The 19,860-nt window shown below is 47.4% G+C and overlaps 1 pseudogene across 1 annotated transcript in view; it reads left to right on the top strand.

Annotated features, from left to right (window-relative positions):
* The window catches only part of LOC310824087 (girdin-like), a 132,165-nt pseudogene that overhangs the window by 46,610 nt on the left and 65,695 nt on the right, over window positions 1–19,860 (top strand). Inside the window, exons 7-11 of the transcript in view lie at window positions 5,287–5,453; window positions 11,591–11,668; window positions 12,200–12,358; window positions 19,477–19,628; window positions 19,722–19,849. The product of the transcript in view is annotated as a girdin-like (transcript). The remainder of the gene's footprint in view (window positions 1–5,286; window positions 5,454–11,590; window positions 11,669–12,199; window positions 12,359–19,476; window positions 19,629–19,721; window positions 19,850–19,860) is intronic.

Genomic DNA, 19,860 nt, shown 5'->3' with positions numbered 1-19,860 from the left:
AGATAGATAGATAGATAGATAAACTCAGCAGTATTTGGGCAGCTATAAGAGATAACTTTACTTTAACTCTATTTAGTAAAATTTAGTGTTGAAAGGGGGTAGCACCCTGATCCAATATGTTGATGGACTTCTGATCTGTTAAACTGACAAAGAAACCTGTCAGAAGAACACGGTGACTCTGTTAAAATATTTGGCAAAACAGAGCCACAAGGCAAGCTTGCAGAGATTACTATTTGTAAAGGTTGTTGCTGTTGTTGATTTTTGTTTTTGGGCCATAAACTCACCAGGGAGGGCAAAAGCCTGAGTACAAACAGAATAGACGCAATCACTAAAATACCTAAGATAATTACTAAGAAACACCCGATTTTTGTTTTGTTTTGGGTTGGCCCGAATGATAACCCATGTTTACTGAAATGTTTATTTTATTTTTATGAAGTGTTGTCACATGTGTCAAAAGGGGGGATGACAGATATTGTAAATAAGCATTGATACACCCAAGGCTTTTCAAATTATTCACAGAATTTGGCATAACATAGAAAGTGGGCAAATGGTTCCCCAATCAAGCCATCCTCCCCCTGATGGCCCATTTGATCATGTTATGATGGACTTTGTTGAGTTAAACAACCCCCACAAAGAAATATTGTTTAGTTTTTGTGGGCATGTTTTTTGAATGGGTTGAGGTTTTTCCATCGGGAAAAGCAGATTCCTCAGCAGTGGCGAAAGTATTGGTAACTGAAGTAGTGCCACAATTTCCCTAGGAAATTGCCGAGTGACGATTGGTCACACAAAATGTCTGAATACTTTGGGGTGGACTTGAATAAACTCACTGCTCTTATCACCCCCAGAGTGGAGGGATAGTGGAGAGTGAGAACAGGGCAATCAAAATGAAACTGACAAAAGGGTGTGAAGAAGTCGGACTGAACTGGGTTAAAGCTTTTCCATTGATCCTCACAACTAGGCGAGGGAGGCCTCGGGCAAAGAACGGCCTGTCTCCTCATGGGATCCTGACTGGTAGACCAATGACCACAGGAATAGGTGCACCACATAATGGGTGTGAGCTAACCATTGAATATGCAAATTACTCTATGCTAACATACTGTGCTAACTTGACCAGAGTTTTAAGAGGCATCCACAGAACCGTGAAGGAGGCACTCCTCACACCACTAGGGGGACCTCTCCACGACATCCAGCAAGGGGAGTGGGTGCTGATCAAGAACTGCAGGAGAAAACACTGGAGCAGTCCACTGTGGTTGGGGCCTTTCCAGGTACATCTCGTCATGCAGTCTGCAGTAAAAGTAGCAGAGAGAGGCACGTGGGTACATGCCACACACTGCAAGAAGGCACCACCACTGGAGAGACCAGTGGGGACGTCAGCGGGCAGACCCGGATTGACCCAGTGTTACGTTCCCACTCCTACATGTGCGTTTCCTTGTTGTGTTTTGTGTTTCCTTCTGTTTTTCCCTTAACCTGTCACTCTACATTCAGGTGTCCGTCAGCAATTGGCCATTCGTCCCCATCATTCATCACCATTCCTGACCAATCAGAGGGCTGTCCGTGTAATTTAAAAGCTCCGCTGGACTTCCCCTCGGGAGTCGACCCATTTGTACTGTAGTCTTATGTTTGCTGTCGATTCGCTGTTGCCTGGTTGATCGGAACCTCCGACGTACTTGTTTACATTTAGTTTTCTTTTGGTATATTTACGTCATTGTTTACGTATACTTCTTTTCTCAATATTTGTCTGTCTGTTAAATGTACGCCATAGGGGTAAGGTGAATAGGTAATCACCTATGAGACCCATGGGTTTACATTTCCAACACGTAGGCTCATCTCTGTTACAATTCACCAGGTTAGGAGTGGGTGCCGCCCCATGTATGTTCTAGTCTAGTGTAGCATAGCACTTTAGCATAGCCCTGGTAGTATAGCTTACTATTGCACTAGTTTAGGACATCACTTTTGTTTATGATATCTTTGCTTTGGCACCGCTCATAGTTCCCTTTTCTCCTTGGCGTGTCTTTTTTTTTGTGTTTTCCCAGAGGAAATAAATAATTGTATATAGTGAATTGTGGTTTGTGGCTGTTTAATTCCTACAATAAGTCTGATGCACTACCTTTTTGTTGCGACTCCTCTACCGCCCCTAGACGTAGACGAGTTGTCATCTGGAGTCGTAAAACACCCAGCGAGACCAGCCATCAGCGGCCGGACCGGGAGTGACCCAGTGAAACCAGACATCAGCGGGCAGACCAGGAGCGACCCAGCGAGACTAGACGTCAGCGGCCAGCCCAGGGGCAACACGACGGGACCAGGCGTGACCAGCCAGGAGAAGAGAAGTAGTAAGGCCCAAGACAAGGACAACACTGAGCCACCGCAGGGCTCCAACAAGAATCACGTGCTAGTAACCTCTGATTCCAACATAATTGAAACAACATGAAGCCGCCGAGACGATTGCGGCCTACAGAGTGGGGTTCCGGAGGGGTGAGGATTGTGATCGATGTTTTCTGATTGTTGCCGTTATTGTTGGAGGAACCAAGCCTGGAGGAGAGGCTCCGACACATGCGAGCAGAGACAATCTGGCATTAAGAATAATGGTGGATTACGCTAGACAAGGCAACATGACTGATTGTTGGATCTGCCAACACATCCCTGCCTCCTCACGATCCCCTGAAACCACGGAACTGTTCGGTGCCACGATCCTCAGTGGCTATATGAGCTACATAATGTGACATACTGTTTCTCTAATAAGACAAGAGGCCAAGTTTATCTGGGAAAGAGTGATTGTCAGGATAACGCAGGAAACTAAACCCAATTCGACCTCACCGTGGCTAAATCACTGCCAGAGCAAGTGTACTTAGTCTGCGGTCCAAAAGCTTACAGTTGTGTACCTAAAAATGCAGGTGGAACTTGCTATTTGGCATATGTGATGCCCTTAATCAGGCGTGCAGATGACAGGGAAATTGCAGCACTTCGTACATACACGAGAGCACTCTCTTTTGGCCAAAGAATCTTACCACAGTGGCTATTTCGGCAGTAGCAAAAGAACTAGATGAGACTAGAACGATGGCCCTGCAAAACAGAATGGCTCTGGACATGATTTTGGCTTCCCAAGGGGGGGTCTGCCACGTTATTGGTACCGAATGTTGTACATACATCCCAGATGCCACTAGCCAGGTAAAGGATTTGGTAGAGGGAAAACCCAGAGGTAGAGGAGATGCTCCACCAAACCCATGGCTTTGATGTTTTCACCTCAATGGGTCAAGTGCTCGGGCCATGGGGGGTGTTACACCCAAACCCCCTGGTGGTAGAGGACCGCTGGCGCAACACAGGACAGTGAGAGCATGAACGAAGGAGACCAGCGACAACCAAAAATCTGTTCAATAATAATTTATTTACAGCAGCACGGGACACAGAGAACGAGACACAACATAGACCCAACCCCCTGAGCTATGCAGCGACGACTAAAGGAAAAACCCCAGGAAAAAACTAAATCTAAACTTATAACTCAAAAACAACCCCAAGGCTAACCCCCTAAACAAATCCCCATGACCGGCGCCGAAGCACCTAAACAATACAAGGGTTAGCGTCGCCGCTCTCTGACGTACTAATACAAGGGGTACCCTACGTGTGTGCAGGACAAGATGTAAACCTGCAGGTGTGTAACTAATTACCCTACCTCTCGAACTCTGTGCCCGGCTGAAAAAAGAAGAGAAAAAAAACAAGGTTTACAAAAAGGTAAACAAACTGAAAAATAAACCAAGTGAAAACTCAGGAACATAAAATACATCCTAAACAAAGTATCAAAAAACAAAAGGAGAGCTGCCACCTCTCTAACTTAGCCAAACCAAATGAGGACTGCCACTCCTCTTGAGGAACCAAACAAAATAACTTAAATAGGGTATGGTAGGGGTTAATTGATGAACAAATGAGGACTTGATTGAAGGATCCCAGCTGCCAGGCATTCCCACTGATTCACCTGACAGGAGGGACCTACTGGAACACAAGAGAGAGAAACACAAACAAACAAAACACCCCAGGTCTAACAGAAAAAGACCTCTCCACCCGTAACAGGGGGCCTCAATAGCTACGTTGCTGGTTACCATATGTGCAATTATCGCTTTCTTGATGACCTGTTGTATAGTGATGTCGGTGGTTTGCAAGGCATGTACAAGGAGGGCGGCCACCCATATAATGACAACTAACATGGTACTCGAACGAATGGAGACAGGGGATGACCTTTCTAACCTGGATCCCTTTCCCGGGTACAACTTATCTGATGCGGACGAGGAGGATATGATAACCTCCGTCCTGTGAAATATGATATTTAGGCTGAAGTGTTGTTAACATTCAAGGAATTAAATGTTAAAAGGAGGGATTGTTATGGAAAATACATTGATAAAACTGTTTTCAGGTTATACACTTTCATATGACTGATACAACTTGTTTAGATTAGATTCAATTTTATTGTCATTGTGCAGAGTACAAGAGACAATGAAATGCAGTTAGCGTCTAACCAGAAGTGCAAAAAAGCAGAAAAGTGCAGTGTGAACAGTATATACAGGTAGTGCAGTATATGAGCAGTATAGTAGTGCAGTATAGTATAAGTAGTGCAGTGTAAGCAGTATCTGAATTTGTAGTAGCATTTGTAGTAACAGTAACATTAGAGTAAAAACTGTGTTGTGTAAATACTGTGATTACACTTTCTCTTGCCACACCTCTAAAGTTCTATCGCCATTGTTCTGAGAAGCACTGTATAATTTACCATATGAACGGCGGTGATTTCGGAGGGAGTGGTGAGGGAGCGCAGTAATGGGGGAACAGACATATCTTGCCGATAGGTGTGAAATGTTGAACGCTGATTGATCAGTAAGAGAGTCTCCCCATTGTTCATTCTCTCCCGCCCTCTCTCACGTAAACACCAGCCCATCAGCCGATAGCCTTGGCGGCGCCTACCATTATGTTTAAACTGTATAAAAGACAACCCTGATAATCGTCTCTTCAGACCCCCGGATCTACGCTGGGCTGCTGTTACGCTCTTGTCTCTTGTTTGCAAGCAATAAATACCGGACTCAGATACTGTGGCTACTCAGGACTTGTTTCTTGATTCTTACCTCCGAAGAGCTGAAGTACAGAGTGGTAAATCCTTGACTTCCACCACAACAGGCACTCGCGAAAACTGGCACTCGCAGGCTCTCTAGAAGCATGTATTTAAATGATGTTGTATCTCACTGTTCTGTCCTATCCTATTAGACCATCGTGGAGTTGACCCAGTTCTGTTCTGTCCTATTCTATCAGATTATAGTGGAGCTGACCCAGGAGAGGGACTGTGGGCAGTACTCTCCCCCAGCCCTGTGTGCCCAGTTACCCAACAACTCGCCCAGCATATGCACAGAAAGCCGCCAGCACCTGGCAGTGGAGCTGGCAGATGCCAAGGCCAAGATCAGACGCTTCAGACAGGAACTGTGAGTATACTGTGTAGAGCCTTATAGGTTAGCAGTTACAATATGGAGATTTGGCCATGTATTGTTAATAACAAAGCATTTCTTAATATTAATATTCTGACTCCAAGTAATTCAATTAACACTGTGCCAAGAATTGTTGAGTTTGGATTTTAGAACAAGAATAGTGGGAATAAATCAAATGAGGCTTAATATTGTAAACTTATACAATTATTACGAGGCAAATACATCATAGAGAAATGTTACAATTCTACCCTCATGGTAAATGATTGATAGATAGAGGGAGAGACAGAGGGAGAAACAAACGACAGATCACATGGTCTGATACTCACAGAACAACAGCTGGGACCTCTGACCAGAAAACGAAGAGCGAATCTGTTCCTCAACATTCTGCTTTATACCTGACTTCCAACCGTAGTATTTAAAGCAAGAGTTTGTAAGGGGAACCAATCAGACATCATCCTATCAATACCAGTCATATGACACTTCAGAGTCAACAAATTCCAAGGGCTTGTAAACATCACAGTGAGAGATCACAGTGTGGCCATTCTGTCCAATCGGGGAAAGGGATCTCAACAAGGGGGGCAGAATTTATGTCCCCGCCTTCAACTGGACTCTCATTGGCTTGTTTACTAGTACTGTAAATTGGCTTATCACAAGCAATTGAAGTGTAATAGATACCCACAGGATGGCGTTCCAAATGGAGGACACACCCCTTTGAGGGGACAAGAGAGCGGTCCCCTCATTGATCACAATGTTAAATAGCCTATTTTTGTCTGCCTTCGTTTTTTGCTGTGATTGCTTTTTTTGTGATTCAATAAACTTTCTAGTCTGCCTGTGGTGTTGTTACTAACATATTTATCGGTCATTGTTGCTAAACAACTGCAAAATCGTTAAAAGCCTACAGACTCAATGCTAGCTGGCGAACTGTGACGATGAACTCAGTGGCAGTTTACAGGCCAAGTGTCTTTTAATGATTTTGCGGTTGTAACATCTCACCCTGTTCCTTAGTTTATGTTTGTCTTTGTTTCCTGTATTGTTTCCTGTATGTATTGTTTCCTGTTTTATTTCGTTTTTCTCACTTTGTCTCTCATTTCAGACACTTCACTTCCTGCACCTGTGTGTTTCCCGTCTGTGTGATTGGTGTCACCTGTCTCTCATCATCCTTTCCTCTCCTGTGTATTTAATCTGTGTGTTTCCCTGTCTCTGTGCCAGTTCGTCTTTGTCCTTTGTGCCAAACGTACCAGCGATCTATGCTTGTTTTCCTGGTTTTTGATCTCCGCTATTTCCTTGACTCTGTCTGTTGCCTTCTCCTTATCGTATTATATGCCTTACCCTTACTGCCTACTACCTACCTGTGTACCGAATCCTGTTTTTGGAAAGTAAAGACTATTCTTTTGATTCAAGATTTTGTTTCTGAGTTGTGCGTTTGAGTCCTCTGCCTGCGTACTACAGTCATTACAGCAGTTGTTGGACAACAATGGAAACCTGTTTGAAATAAGTGATGCTTCGCGACATGTTAAACCAATCAAATACCTTGCTTGGGCGGGGCTACAAAAAAACTAAATTCATTTTTTTCTTCAGGTTTTCTTCCATTTTGTTCAATGTTGCAAGCTAGCATTGGCAAGAACTCTCTGCAAAGTAGTCCTACCTGGTTGTAAAAGGCGCACAACAACAAGCAACCGTTCTATGGGTATGTGGGAGCAGCGTTCTTGGAATGTAACATCCAATGAAATTGCGAGCACATTCTCCCACGGCTAATCTGAAATTCTCCAGACCTCCAAAAGAGGTGTGAGAACAACGTGATTTAGAGGTATGGCTACGTGAGACTACAATTCAAGATTCAAGATTCTTTATTTGTCACATGCATACAAGTATACAGTGAAATGCAAAAGTGACAGTGCCACAGAGTAGTGCAACAATAGAATAAGTTTTAAAATAGAATAAAATAAAATAAAAGTACTAAAAAATATACAGTATGAACAGTATATACAGTAAACAGTAAACAGTATATATGACATCACAGACATACTAGAAAGTTTATTGAAATACAAAAAAAGCAGCGAAAATCAGAGGTAGACAAAAATAGGCTATTTTACATTGCGGCAGATAAGACCCCTTTGTTGTCCCTGAAAGGGGCATGGCCGTTTTTAATGTGCCATATCCGTGGATATCTATGGCCCTTCTCGGAACTGTCAGAACCCCAGTGACCCCTCTCAGTGACGTAACTGCCCCATTGGTCCAAAAGGGATCTTTAAACACCTCATTGGCTCTCATGGAAACCTGTTAACATGCCCCCCTCAGGAGCACAAAGCACACTATTGGCCCGCACAAGATATGTAAACATCCCATTGGTTCCATTTTTGTGGATGGACCATATATAGTATTTTCTGTCTACCAGGAGTTGACCCTCATCTGCTGTCTCATGACTGTCTGATGATGAATAACAAATTAATGTAGCTACTGTGTGTCATAGGAGATGAGAACCATGACTCAGCTGTTTGTCAGAGGAGGATCCTACAGTACATCTGTAAACCTTGGGCCTGGGGTGACAATTTATCTCGTAATTTCATAAAATGATCTTGAACATTTTCATAAAGTGTTCTCCTGTTTTGGAGCCTTCTGAACACAACCCTGGTCTCTGCTACTGAAGTTCACTGCCCACCAAACGGAACATACACTGTACTGATGTGATGGAGCAAGGGCTCTTAGCATTGTTGACATGAATAATAGAGCTTCGTCTATAGAGACCATTAACCTTATAGAGACACAAAGAGCTAGCAATCAGTCAGTCAGTTTTATCAAAGGGAGAGGTCATTATTACGAGAAGTGCCTCTGTTTCTGCAGGAAGTGTTTTTTTAATGATGCACAAACTGCTGAGTCTGTGGATCTCATGATCACTTCCTCGTAACATCTAAGTGGTTTGTGTAGGTAGGCATTTGGAATAACTTTGAAGTTGTCTCTGTCCTGCAGTCACCCATGTAGGTCTGATCCTGGGTTATATCAGATGAGAAGAGGCCTCCTTAGCTGCTGTACGTCATAGATTTTCTTCTTTATAGGTCTCTTTATAAAAACACAATAAACAGGAATCTAATTTGATTGTGTTTACTGGCTGCTGAGGAATGTCCTGCTGAAGGCATGCAGTACACTGTCCATGTGACTTTCTCTGCTAGAATATTCCATGAAAACACCGGCTTTGTCACGTGATAAGGAAAAACTCCTGGCCCTTACTATGAAGAACTGTGATAAAAACATTGGAGAAAAGAGAGGACTGGACGGGTTAAGAATAAAAACAAACATTTATTCCCCAGTGCAACTTCAGACGGTTATGAATATGATTCAGCGGACTTGACACAAGTATGGTCACATGACCAACTAACACAAGTTAACATTACGTTATATCTGACTCCAAAATAATTTCATAATGATTTGCTCATCCCTGTGTGACAGACACTCGATCATATTGGATCCTAGATTCCATTAAGAACACTCAAAGTGCTATTTTACACTCAAGCCAATACCTGAAGCCGATGGCTCGACTCTAACGTGTTGTTAATGATGCATGTGAACATTAGACATTAACGGGAGAACCTGGTCACAATTATGTCGTGCTGTTTTAACAGAACCTTTATCTAGCACACAACATCACATTAATGCATATAGGAAGAATGAGAATAGAGTATCAACACATTTAACAGTTTCAAAGTAACATATAACTGTAGCAAACAAATGGAAGTTCAACGATATGTTTAATGCTATGTGTGTCAAGGACAACACAGGAGATCTTGCTGTCCTTGTCCTTAAATACCACACGACAATAGAACATAGGTGTGAGAGCCAGTTGGTCTATGCTGTATACATTACAATAACAAAGGAATTGACAACAGGCAAGGCGCAATTTCTTCCGGACGTCCACCAGACATGCCCATTCAACTGTAAATAAGTGTTCCTGGGCTGTCTCCTGACTTCGTCCTGGTCTATACTGAACACTGAGGGAAATGAGAGGTTGTTTTGCTGTTCTGTGTGTGTGTGTGTGTGTAGCAGCGGCAGAACACTAGCTCTAGGTTTTTATTCCATGCTTGCAGCTCCAGCCATGTGTGATTTAAACATGCGTGTCGCAGGAATGCTGGAAAACAGGTGTGCATACCGCAGGCCTACAACCGAGGCAGGCAGAGTCATTGGAGAACAGTAATCTGGCATGCCCTCAGATGATCAGTGGACCAGAGAGAGTAAAGCAGGAGTTTACTGGGTAGTTAGAGACTGCTAGATAACATCTAGTGAAATAGGTCATTGAACTAGCTGTTATCTAGATTGACAGTATAACAGGGGAGGGAACCTATGACAGTGCTACAGGGGAACTAAAGCTAGCTTTTCTACAGTTGCGAGATACAGTATTTGCATGTGTGCCTTGGAGGAGGTCATGGAGTCATTCAGAGGGTCAAAAGAGCAGCTTTGTAGCTGTGTGATGATGGAGGTTTGGAATGACACAGGAAGAGCTTGTTTTCTCACCACAACATCAATCATTGGTCTCCCTGATAGACAAATAAATACATGGCACTTTTGGAGCATCAATGGTGCAAATTCCCTCTTGTAATGCTGTTATATTGTAGACTAATGTTGTCAGATATAGACATAAATTGATTATCCTTATATTCTGACCTGAGCACTGTGAATAGCCCTGACTCGAATAATATCTAATATGATTCGCTATTTACAATAATGTCATTTGATAATTTAACTTGCATACAATGTTAACAACATCCCCTGACAGAGAACAGAGTGCCATGGTTTCCTCTCTGGAGGATAAATGTCTTAGTTTATGTGAACCTAGGCAATGAGGGTAAAATCCCCCCAAGGAAGAATCGAGTTTTAAGGCAAATTTAGTTACAACAAACAATTATGTGGAACAGTTAAAGAGTCTTGTGATTGTGAGTCAGGCTGTTTTAAGTGTGTATATTGTGGTGGAAGTCTAGGATTTACCACTCTGTACTTCAGCTCTTCGGAGGTAAGAATCAAGAAACAAGTCCTGAGTAGCCACAATATCTGAGTCCGGTATTTATTGCTTGCAAACAAGAGACAAGAGCGTAACAGCAGCCCAGCATAGATCCGGGGGTCCGTTCAGCACAAGTCTGAAGAGACGATTATCAGGGTTGTCTTTTACACAGTTTAAACATAATGGTAGGCGCCGCCAAGGCTATCGGCTGATGGGCTGGTGTTTACGTGAGAGAGGGCGGGAGAGAATGAACAATGGGGAGACTCTCTTACTGATCAATCGGCGCTTTCTTACTGATCAATCGGCGTTCAACATTTCACACCTATCGGCAAGATATGTCTGTTCCCCCATTACTGCGCTCCCTCCCCACTCCCTCCGAAATCACCGCTGTTCATATGGTAAATTATACAGTGCTTCTCAGAACAATGGCTATAGAACTTTAGAGGTGTGGCAAGAGAAAATGTAATCACAGTATTTACACAAGTTGTATCAGTCATGTGAAAGTGTATAACCTGAAAACAGTTCTATCAATGTATTTTCCATAGCAATATACACTCACTGAACACTTTATTAGGAACACCTGTACACCTTCTCATGGTGGAGGTGGTGTAATGGTGTGAGGAATGTTTTCTTGGCACACTTTGGGCCCGTTAATACCGATCAATCATCGCTTGAATGCCACAGCCTATTTGAGTATTGTTGCTGACCATGTGCATCCCTTCATGGCCACAATTTACCCATCTTCTAATGGCTACTTCCAGCATGATAATGCACCATGTCACAAAGCAAAAGTCGTCTCTAACTGGTTTCATGAACATGACAATGAGTTCAGTGTTCTTCAGTGGCCTTCCCAGTCACCGGATCTGAATCCAATAGAACACGTTTGGGATGTGGTAGAACGGGAGATTCACAGCTTGAAGGTGCACCTGAAAAATCTGCAGGAATTGCGTGATGCAATCATGTCATCATAGACCAGAATCTCAAAGGAATGTTTCCAACATCTTGTGGAATCAATGCCACGAAGAATTGAGGCTGTTTTAAAAGCAAAGGGAGGCCCTACCCAGTATTATTATAGTGTTCCTAATAAACTGTTCAGTAAGTGTATGTGTGTTTACAGATTAGGTATTTCTCTCTCTCTCTCTCTCAGGGAGGAGAAAAGTGAGCAGCTTCTGGACTGTAGGAGCTAGAGAACATGGAGACAGAGCTTAGGAGGATCCAACAGGAGGTACAGTACCAACCAAACCAACACAGCACAGAGCAACAGGTCAGACCAAACCAATACAGATGTGGGTTCTGTCCTCTGCATGTAGCCTATGATCATTTTCAGACTTGCTCTCTGTGCAGTCTCAGCCATTCTGAGCTAGGTTTTAGCTACCGTACCGCTCAATTCCAGACCAGACCCTAAAAACAACAACTAACTGGAAGCTCTCTACATCTGATGTCAGAGCTGTAAACACAGACAGTTAACCCACTGTTCCCTACTTTACCCTACCACACACACACACACATGTCGTATCCCACTACTTAACACCAGCATCACTGTCCACCGAATACACTGATTCACTTGAGTTGATTTGAAGGGTTTCTTAAAATGCCAGTGGCACACTTTCCATCTACACACACCGCATCCCTTTAGCTTTATACTGCTGCACACCCTGATGGCTACTACACACAGCCTGCGTGTGCGTGTGCGTGTATGAGGCCCATTTTTCTCTTTGTTGCATTGACATGTCATGTATTGTTTTCCTCCCTCCAGAGCCTGCAGTTGTTGCCAGACGCCCGTTCAGTGCGGGCCTATTGTGACGAGCTAGACGCTTTGAGGGAGAAGGCCATACGAGTGGACAAGTTGGAGAGTGAAGTGGGACGCTACAAGGAGAGGCTCCGCGACATCGAGTTCTACAAAGCTAGAGTAAAGGTACGCCAAAGCAAGACTTAGATTAAAGTCTTAACGGTATCTTTAATTGAAAACAATTTTATTTAGTTCCTTACACACCACAGGCCGGACCAGAACCATACTGTGCTGGCTGAAAAATGTTCTTTTCACATTGTCCTTTCCAGCACTGTTTCAGCAACTATAGTGGAAACATACAGTTGTGGTCAGAAGTTTACATACACTTGTAAAGAACATGTATGTCATGCCAGTCTTGAGTTTCCAATCATTTCTACAACTCTTATTTTTCTGTGATGGATTGATTGGAGCACATACTTCTTTGTCACAAAAAACATTCATGAAATTTGGTTCTTTTATGAATTTATTATGGGTCTTCTGAAAATCTGCTGACAAAATCTGCTGGGTCAAAAATATACTGTGACGGCCGCCGGGGTGTGCGGGCGCGTCACGGACCCAAACACAGTGTAAGCAGAGAGGTCCACACCAGAATTATAATCAAAGATGTTTATTCGGTTAGCGGGGAGAGGGAAATGATAGAGAGAGGGTGGGGGTGAGAAGGCGTCGTGTCGTGAAGATAGCAGGGGGGTTCGGTACACGGTGGGTGGTCCTCTTACGTTCCAGGTCGGGGCGGCAGCGGGGTAGTCAGACAGGCGAAGGTTGGCAACGTAGCGGGCTCTCCTATGGTCAGGGGTCATACACTGGACGATCTCGATCTCTCTCTCTCTCTCTCTCTCTCATCAACTGCTCCTTGGTTCGCCGTAGCAACTCCTCTCCACTGGGTGCTCCGTGGGCTACTTTTGTACCGTCTCTGCTGCTCCTGCTGATGCCCTTCACCTGTGCCTTGATGGGCAGGAACTCCATGTATGGGCATACGGTGATTATCTCCACGGGTTGCAGCTGTGGCCCCTTGGGGCGCAGGAACTCCATACATGGTCCTGCCAAAGACAACACGGGGCAAGAGAGGGACAGCAGAAACAGCAGAGACAAAGCGAGGCGAGATATATACTCCATTTACCACCGTCCCACACTACATACAGCAATGCTAATATTTGGTTAAATGTCCCTTGGCCATTTTCACCTAAATTAGACGCTTTTGGTAGTCATCCACAAGCTTCTGGCAAGCTTCTGGTTGAATCTTTGACCACTCCTCTTGACAGAATCGGTGCAGTTCAACTAAATTTGTTGGCTTTCTGACACGGACTTGTTTCTTCAGCACACTCCACATGTTCTCGATGGGGTTTAAGTCAGGACTTTGTGAAGGCCATTCTAAGACCTTAATTCTAGCCTGATTTAGCCATTCCTTTACCACGTTGATGTGTGTTTGGGGTCATTGTCCTGTTGGAACACCCCACTACGTCCAAGACCCAACCTTCTGGCTGATAATTGTAGGTTTTCCTGAAGAATTTGGAGGTAATCCTCCTTCTTCATTATTCCATTTACTTTCTGTAAAACACCAGTTCCACTGGCAGCAAAACAGGCCCAGAGCATAATACTACCACCACCATGCTTGACGGTAGGTATGGTGTTCTTGGAGTGAAAGGCCTAACCTTCTCTCCTCCAAACATATTTCTGGTCATTGTGGCCAAATAGCTCAATTTTTGTTTCATCTGACCATAGAACTTTCCTCCAGAAGGCCTTTTCTTTGTCCATGTGATCAGCAGCAAACTTCAGTCGAGCCTTAAGGTGCCGCTTCTGGAGCAACGGCTTCCTTCGATGGCGATGTAAAACACGCTTGACTGTGGACACTGACACCTGTGTTCCAGCAGCTTCTAATTCATGGCAGACCTGCTTTTTGGTTGACTCTTGACCATCCTTGCGTTTTCTTCCTGATCGTGGCAGTGACACAACTGTGCCATGCATTTTATACTTACAAACAATTGTTTGCACAGTTGATCTTGGGACCTGTAGCTGCTTTGAAATGGCTCCAAGTGACTTTCCTGACTTGTTCAAGTCAATGATGCGCTTTTTCAGATCCGTGCTGAGCTCCTTAGATTTTCCCATTGTAGCGTTTTTGGCTGAATGTAATGAGTGTATCAAACAAGCCCTATTTAAATGGGCTGAAATAAGTCACCAGCTATAGTCAATCATAATCACTCATAAGAAGTTAAGAGGCCATGCCACAAAGCAAATTTGATTGACACAACTTTCTACATCACCAAAATTGATAATTCAAGGTGCTGTATGTATATTTTTGACCCAGCAGATTTTGTCACTGTAACGATGTTCGTGACACAGAGGCAGACGCAGTGTTGGGCTGAGGGAATTGTTCGTTTATTAGGCTTTCCACCCTTTCAAACAGTCGGCAACTTTCCAGTTGCCGTTCTCTCTCGAACGCAGAGGCACACACATCTTAAACCATTTAGTCAACGAGGCTTCATTCGCAACAGGTGTGCAACGGAGCCTCGCTAACATAACCCTGGCCACGGTCCTGTAGCTCCCTCTACAGGCCGAATGCTGCATGTCCCCCCACATACCCCCACCGCCCGACACAGGCCGGGGACCCGACGGCCAACAACCTACTCCCCCCCCCCTGCACGGGAGAGGAAGTCTGCCACGACCATCTGCGCCCCCGGTCTGTGCACGACCGAATAGTTGAAGGGCTGCAACGCGAGATACCACCGGGTGATGCTCGCGTTTACATCCTTCATGCGGTGGAGCCACTGGAGGGGAGCATGGTCGGAGTAGAGGGTGAAAGCGCGGCCCAGCAGGTAGTAGCGGAGGGCGCCGACCGCCCACTTGATGGCCAGGCACTCCTTCTCCACCGTGCTGTACCGGCCCTCCCTCTCCGACAGTTTGCGGCTCAGGTACAGCACCGGCCGGTCAGCCCCCTCCACCTGCTGGGTCAGCACTGCTCCCAGGCCTCTTTCCGATGCGTCCGTCTGTAGGGAGAAAGGGAGGTTAAAATCAGGCGCATACAGGACCGTTTAAGGGCCTCGGGCGACCCCTGGCACTGGCCCGACCATTGGACCGGATCCGGGGCACCCTTCCGGGTGAGGTCCGTCAAGGGACTGGCCAGCTCTGAAAATCCCGGCACGAACTGCCGGTAATAGCCAGCCAGCCCCAGGAAGGCCCTCACCTCCTTCTTCGTCTTGGGTCTTTTCAATCTGCGGCCGCACCTCCCCTCGACCCATGTGGTACCCCAGATACCGGATCTCCCTCCGCCCGATCACGCACTTCTTCGGGTTGGCAGGTCCCTGAGGCAGGCAGCCCCGCCTGCCTCAGGGACCGCAGAACAGCAGCCACACTATGCACATGCTGCGCCCAGGTGTCACTGTGGATGACAATGTCATCCAGGTAGGCCGCAGCATAGGCAGAGTGCGGCCGCAGAATGCGGTCTATGAGGCGCTTAAAAGTGGCTGGGGCTCCGGACAACCTGAAAGGGAGCACCGTGAACTGGTAAAGCCCGAGCGGAGTGGAGAATGCGGTCTTCTCCCGGGATACCGGCGAGAGTGGAATCTGCCAGTATCCCTTCATGCAATCCAAGGTCGTGAAATATTTGGCCGTGCCAAGCCGGTCCAAGAGCTCGTCAACCCGGGGCATCGGGTAGGCATCGAACTTGGAGACCGCATTAACCCGTCTATAATCCACACAGAACCGTATAGCCCCATCCGGCTTGTTGACAAGCACGATGGGGCTACACCAGTCACTGCGGGACTCCTCGACCACACCCAGCTCCAGCATGGCTTCCAATTCCCTGCACACAATGTCTCGTTTGTGTACCGGTAACCTATAGGGACGCGTGCGCACCGTTAAACCCGGCTGCGATTCTATATGGTGGTAGTTAAGCGTAGTCCGACCGGGCAGGGGAGAGAACACGTCCGCGAACTTAGCTTGCAAATCTGCAACGTCCGTGGCCTGGCTAGCAGAGAGATGGTTATCAATACCGACCGGAGTGCTAACTTTTGATTTTGGGACTTCCGGTCCGAACTCATCTCTCTCTGGAATTATTGTAGCCAGAGCGACATTGACCACGTCGTTCCATTTTTTCAGGAGATTTACGTGATACACCTGCAAGCTATCTCCCCGGTCCGAGCGTACTACCTCATAATCCACGTCCCCCATGCGAAGTGTGACCACAAACGGCCCTTGCCACTTCGTGAGTAATTTCGTGCTGGAGGTGGGTAACAGTACGAGCACCTTGTCTCCCGGTGTAAATTCTCGCAGGTTAGTTCTCCTGCCGTATAGGCGCTTTTGACGCTCCTGGGCTTGCAGCAAATGCTCACCCTTCCTCCCAATTTTCTTTAAGAAGGTCTAGGACACCCCGGGGCTTACGCCCGTAGAGTAATTCAAACGGGGAAAACCCGGTGGAAGCTTGGGGGACTTCCCGTACCGCAAACAGCAGGGGATCTAGCCATTTATGCCAGTTCCGACTATCCTCGTGTACAAACTTCCGGATCATTGACTTCAAGGTCCGATTGAACCTCTCACAAAGGCCATCAGTGGCCGGGTGGTAGACACTGGTTCGAACCGCCTTGATGTTCAACAAGCCATACAGTTCTTTGAGGGTGCGTGACATAAAATTAGTGCCCTGATCGGTGAGAATCTCTTTCGGGATTCCCACGCGGGAGATTACTTGAAACAATGCCTGGGCTACACTCCTGGCAGAAATATTGCGCAGCGGTATTGCCTCGGGGTATCGGGTTGCGTAATCTATCAAGACCAACACAAATCGATATCCCTGTGTACACCGATCAAATGGCCCGATAATATTCATGGCTATGCGGTCGAATGGGTTCTCGACCAATGGTAAGGGCCGCAAGGGGGCCCGTGGAATGGCTGGGGGATTTACCAACTGACATTCGCGACAAGAAGCTCCCACCTACGCACCTCTGCCCGAATTCCCGGCCAATAAAATCGAGCCATTATATGGTTTAGTGTCTTATCATACCCTAAATGGCCCGCCATGGGGTTGAAATGAGCCGCCTGGAAGACCATTTCCCGGCGGCTACGGGGAACCAACAACTGGGTTACTTCCTCCTGGCTATGTGAGTCACGACTTACTCGGTACAACCTGTCGCTGATAATCGCGAAATAGGGGTGGGCGCGTACTGTGTCTGGCCGTACCAAAGTACCATCAATCGCTATCACTTGGTCATAGGCTGATCGTAGGGTCTCGTCACGAGACTGCTCGAGGGGGAAGTCACCTAGCAGTGGATAGTTCAGCGGGGAAATATCAGGTTGAGACCCCCCACCGGCTCCGGCTCCTCGGCAGTGTCGCGAGGCGCCGCCTCAGCACAGAGCACATTACACGCCTCACACCTCCCTCTCTGTCATGCATGCACCCCGGTAGCCCGCTTTACTGCTTGAGGAAACCCCTCCCAATCTACACCCAGAATAAGGGGATGCGTGAGGCGCGGGCTAACCGCCGCCTGTACACTATGCTTTTTTCCCTCAAAATGAATCTCGATCGCGACCACAGGATATTCGTGAATGTCCCCATGCACACACTTCACCAACACCCTTGATGCCTTTAACAATTCCCCCGGTCGAACCAGGCGCTACGGGATCATGGACTGCATGCAGCCCGAATCCAAGAACGCCTGGTGCGTATCGTGTTGTATCCTTACCGGACCACAATACGCCTGTCCTGGTCCGGGGGGAGGGCCCGGTATGTTGCCGATGCGGACGACCTGCCCCACCTCCATCACTGGGCAATTCGCCTGCACATGGCCCGGCCGTCCGCATTGCCAACACACCCCCCCTGCCGCTCGGGGTGCTTCCCATGGGGCCAGGGCTGGTTCTCGACATGCCTGCCCCTGCCATCTCGTCCTCGGGCCGGACGCCGGCCTCTCCTCCTCCGGCAGCACGGCTCTTTCCGGGCGCCGGCCCCCCGCCCCTTGGAGCGGGGCCGGGGTTCCTGCGGCGGGAGGGAGAGATGGTCCTCCGCCAAGGCAACGGCGGCCGCGAGATCCTGGGGCTGGTGGTACTGGACCCAGGCGGCGGTCCGGGCCGGGAGACCCGTGAGGAAGTGCTCCAACACCACCCGGTCCCCGACCTCCTCCGCCGAGCTGTTCCCTGGGTCCAGCCACCGCCGCGCGCTGTCCCGCAGCCGCTGGGCGTAGGCAAAGGGCCGGCTCCCCTCCTCCATCGTCATGGCCCGGAACCGGCGACGGTGTTCCTCCGGGGTAAGGCCCAGGCAGTCCCGAATCGCCGGGGCGAGGGAGGGATAGTCCCGCTGGGCGGCCGTTGGCAGGCTGTGGGCAGCGAGCTGCGCTTCGCCAGACAGGAGGGGCAGCAGATGGTACGCCCACTCGCCGTCCGGCCACCCCGAGATCCTCGCTGTCCCCTCGAACACCGCCAGGAACGCCTGCAGGTCGTCCAGGTCCCCCATCTGCTGGAGGTGTACCTTGGGGGGACCTTGTGGCGACCCAGGCGCCGGTCCCGCTTTGATGGCCCCGACGAGCTCCCGGAGGAGGGCACGGTCCTCAGCCCTCGCCGTCGCCATCTCTCCCATTGCGGACTGCTGCTCGTGCTGGAGTTGAGCCTGCCGCTCCAGTATGAGGGCCATCCCTCCGATGGCCGCGCTTAACGCCTCCATTTCTGTGTGCCCCACGTTGGTCGCCACTGTAACGATGTCCGTGACACACAGAGGCAGATGCAGTGTTGGGCTGAGGGAATTGTTCGTTTATTAGGCTTTCCACCCTTTCAAACAGTCGGCAACTTTCCTGTTGCCGTTCTCTCTCGAACGCAGAGGCACACACATCTTAAACCATTTAGTCAACAAGGCTTCATTCGCAACAGGTGTGCAACGGAGCCTCGCTGACATAACCCTGGCCACGGTCCTGTAGCTCCCTCTACAGGCCGAACACTGCATGTCCCCCCACAGTCACATTTTCAGAAGACCCATAATAAATTCATAAAAGAACCAAACTTCATGAATGTTTTTTGTGACAAAGAAGTATGTGCTCCAATCAATCCATCACAGAAAAATAAGAGTTGTAGAAATGATTGGAAACTCAAGACTGCCATGACATACATGTTCTTTACAAGTGTATGTAAACTTCTGACCACAACTGTATAACATACTTAACCAGGCCAGCCAAGCTAAGCTCAGCTCAGCTTGGCTGAACTTGGCTATGTAGTAAGATTACACTGTAAGGCTTGTTGATACAGAGGTTTCATTACTTGTTTTACCCTAACAGGAGCTGAAGGAAGACAACCAGGTGCTTTTAGAGACCAAGGCTATGCTGGAGGACCAGCTGGAAGGCACCAGAGATCGCTCCGACAAACTCCATGAACTGGAGAAGGAGAGCCTGCACCTGAAGTCCACGAAGAAATACACGACATGGAGATGGTGAGAGAATATGGGAGAGAGAAGGATGGAGAGAGAGAATGAGAGTGTGGGGGTGTTTAGGGTTTAAATATTGTGTGTGTGTGTGTGTGTCAGGAAGCGTATTGAGGAGCTGATGGAGGAGAATCTTGTGCTGGAGATGGCCCAGAAACAGAGCATGGACGAGCCTCTCCACCTGGGCTGGGAACTGGAGCAGCTCTCCAAGACCCCTGACTTAACAGAGGGTGAGCAGCCT

This window comes from Argentina silus (assembly GCF_951799395.1).
Source record: "Argentina silus genome assembly, chromosome: Y".
NCBI classification, from domain to species: domain Eukaryota; kingdom Metazoa; phylum Chordata; class Actinopteri; order Argentiniformes; family Argentinidae; genus Argentina; species Argentina silus.
This window is presented reverse-complemented; position numbering and strand designations above follow the sequence as displayed.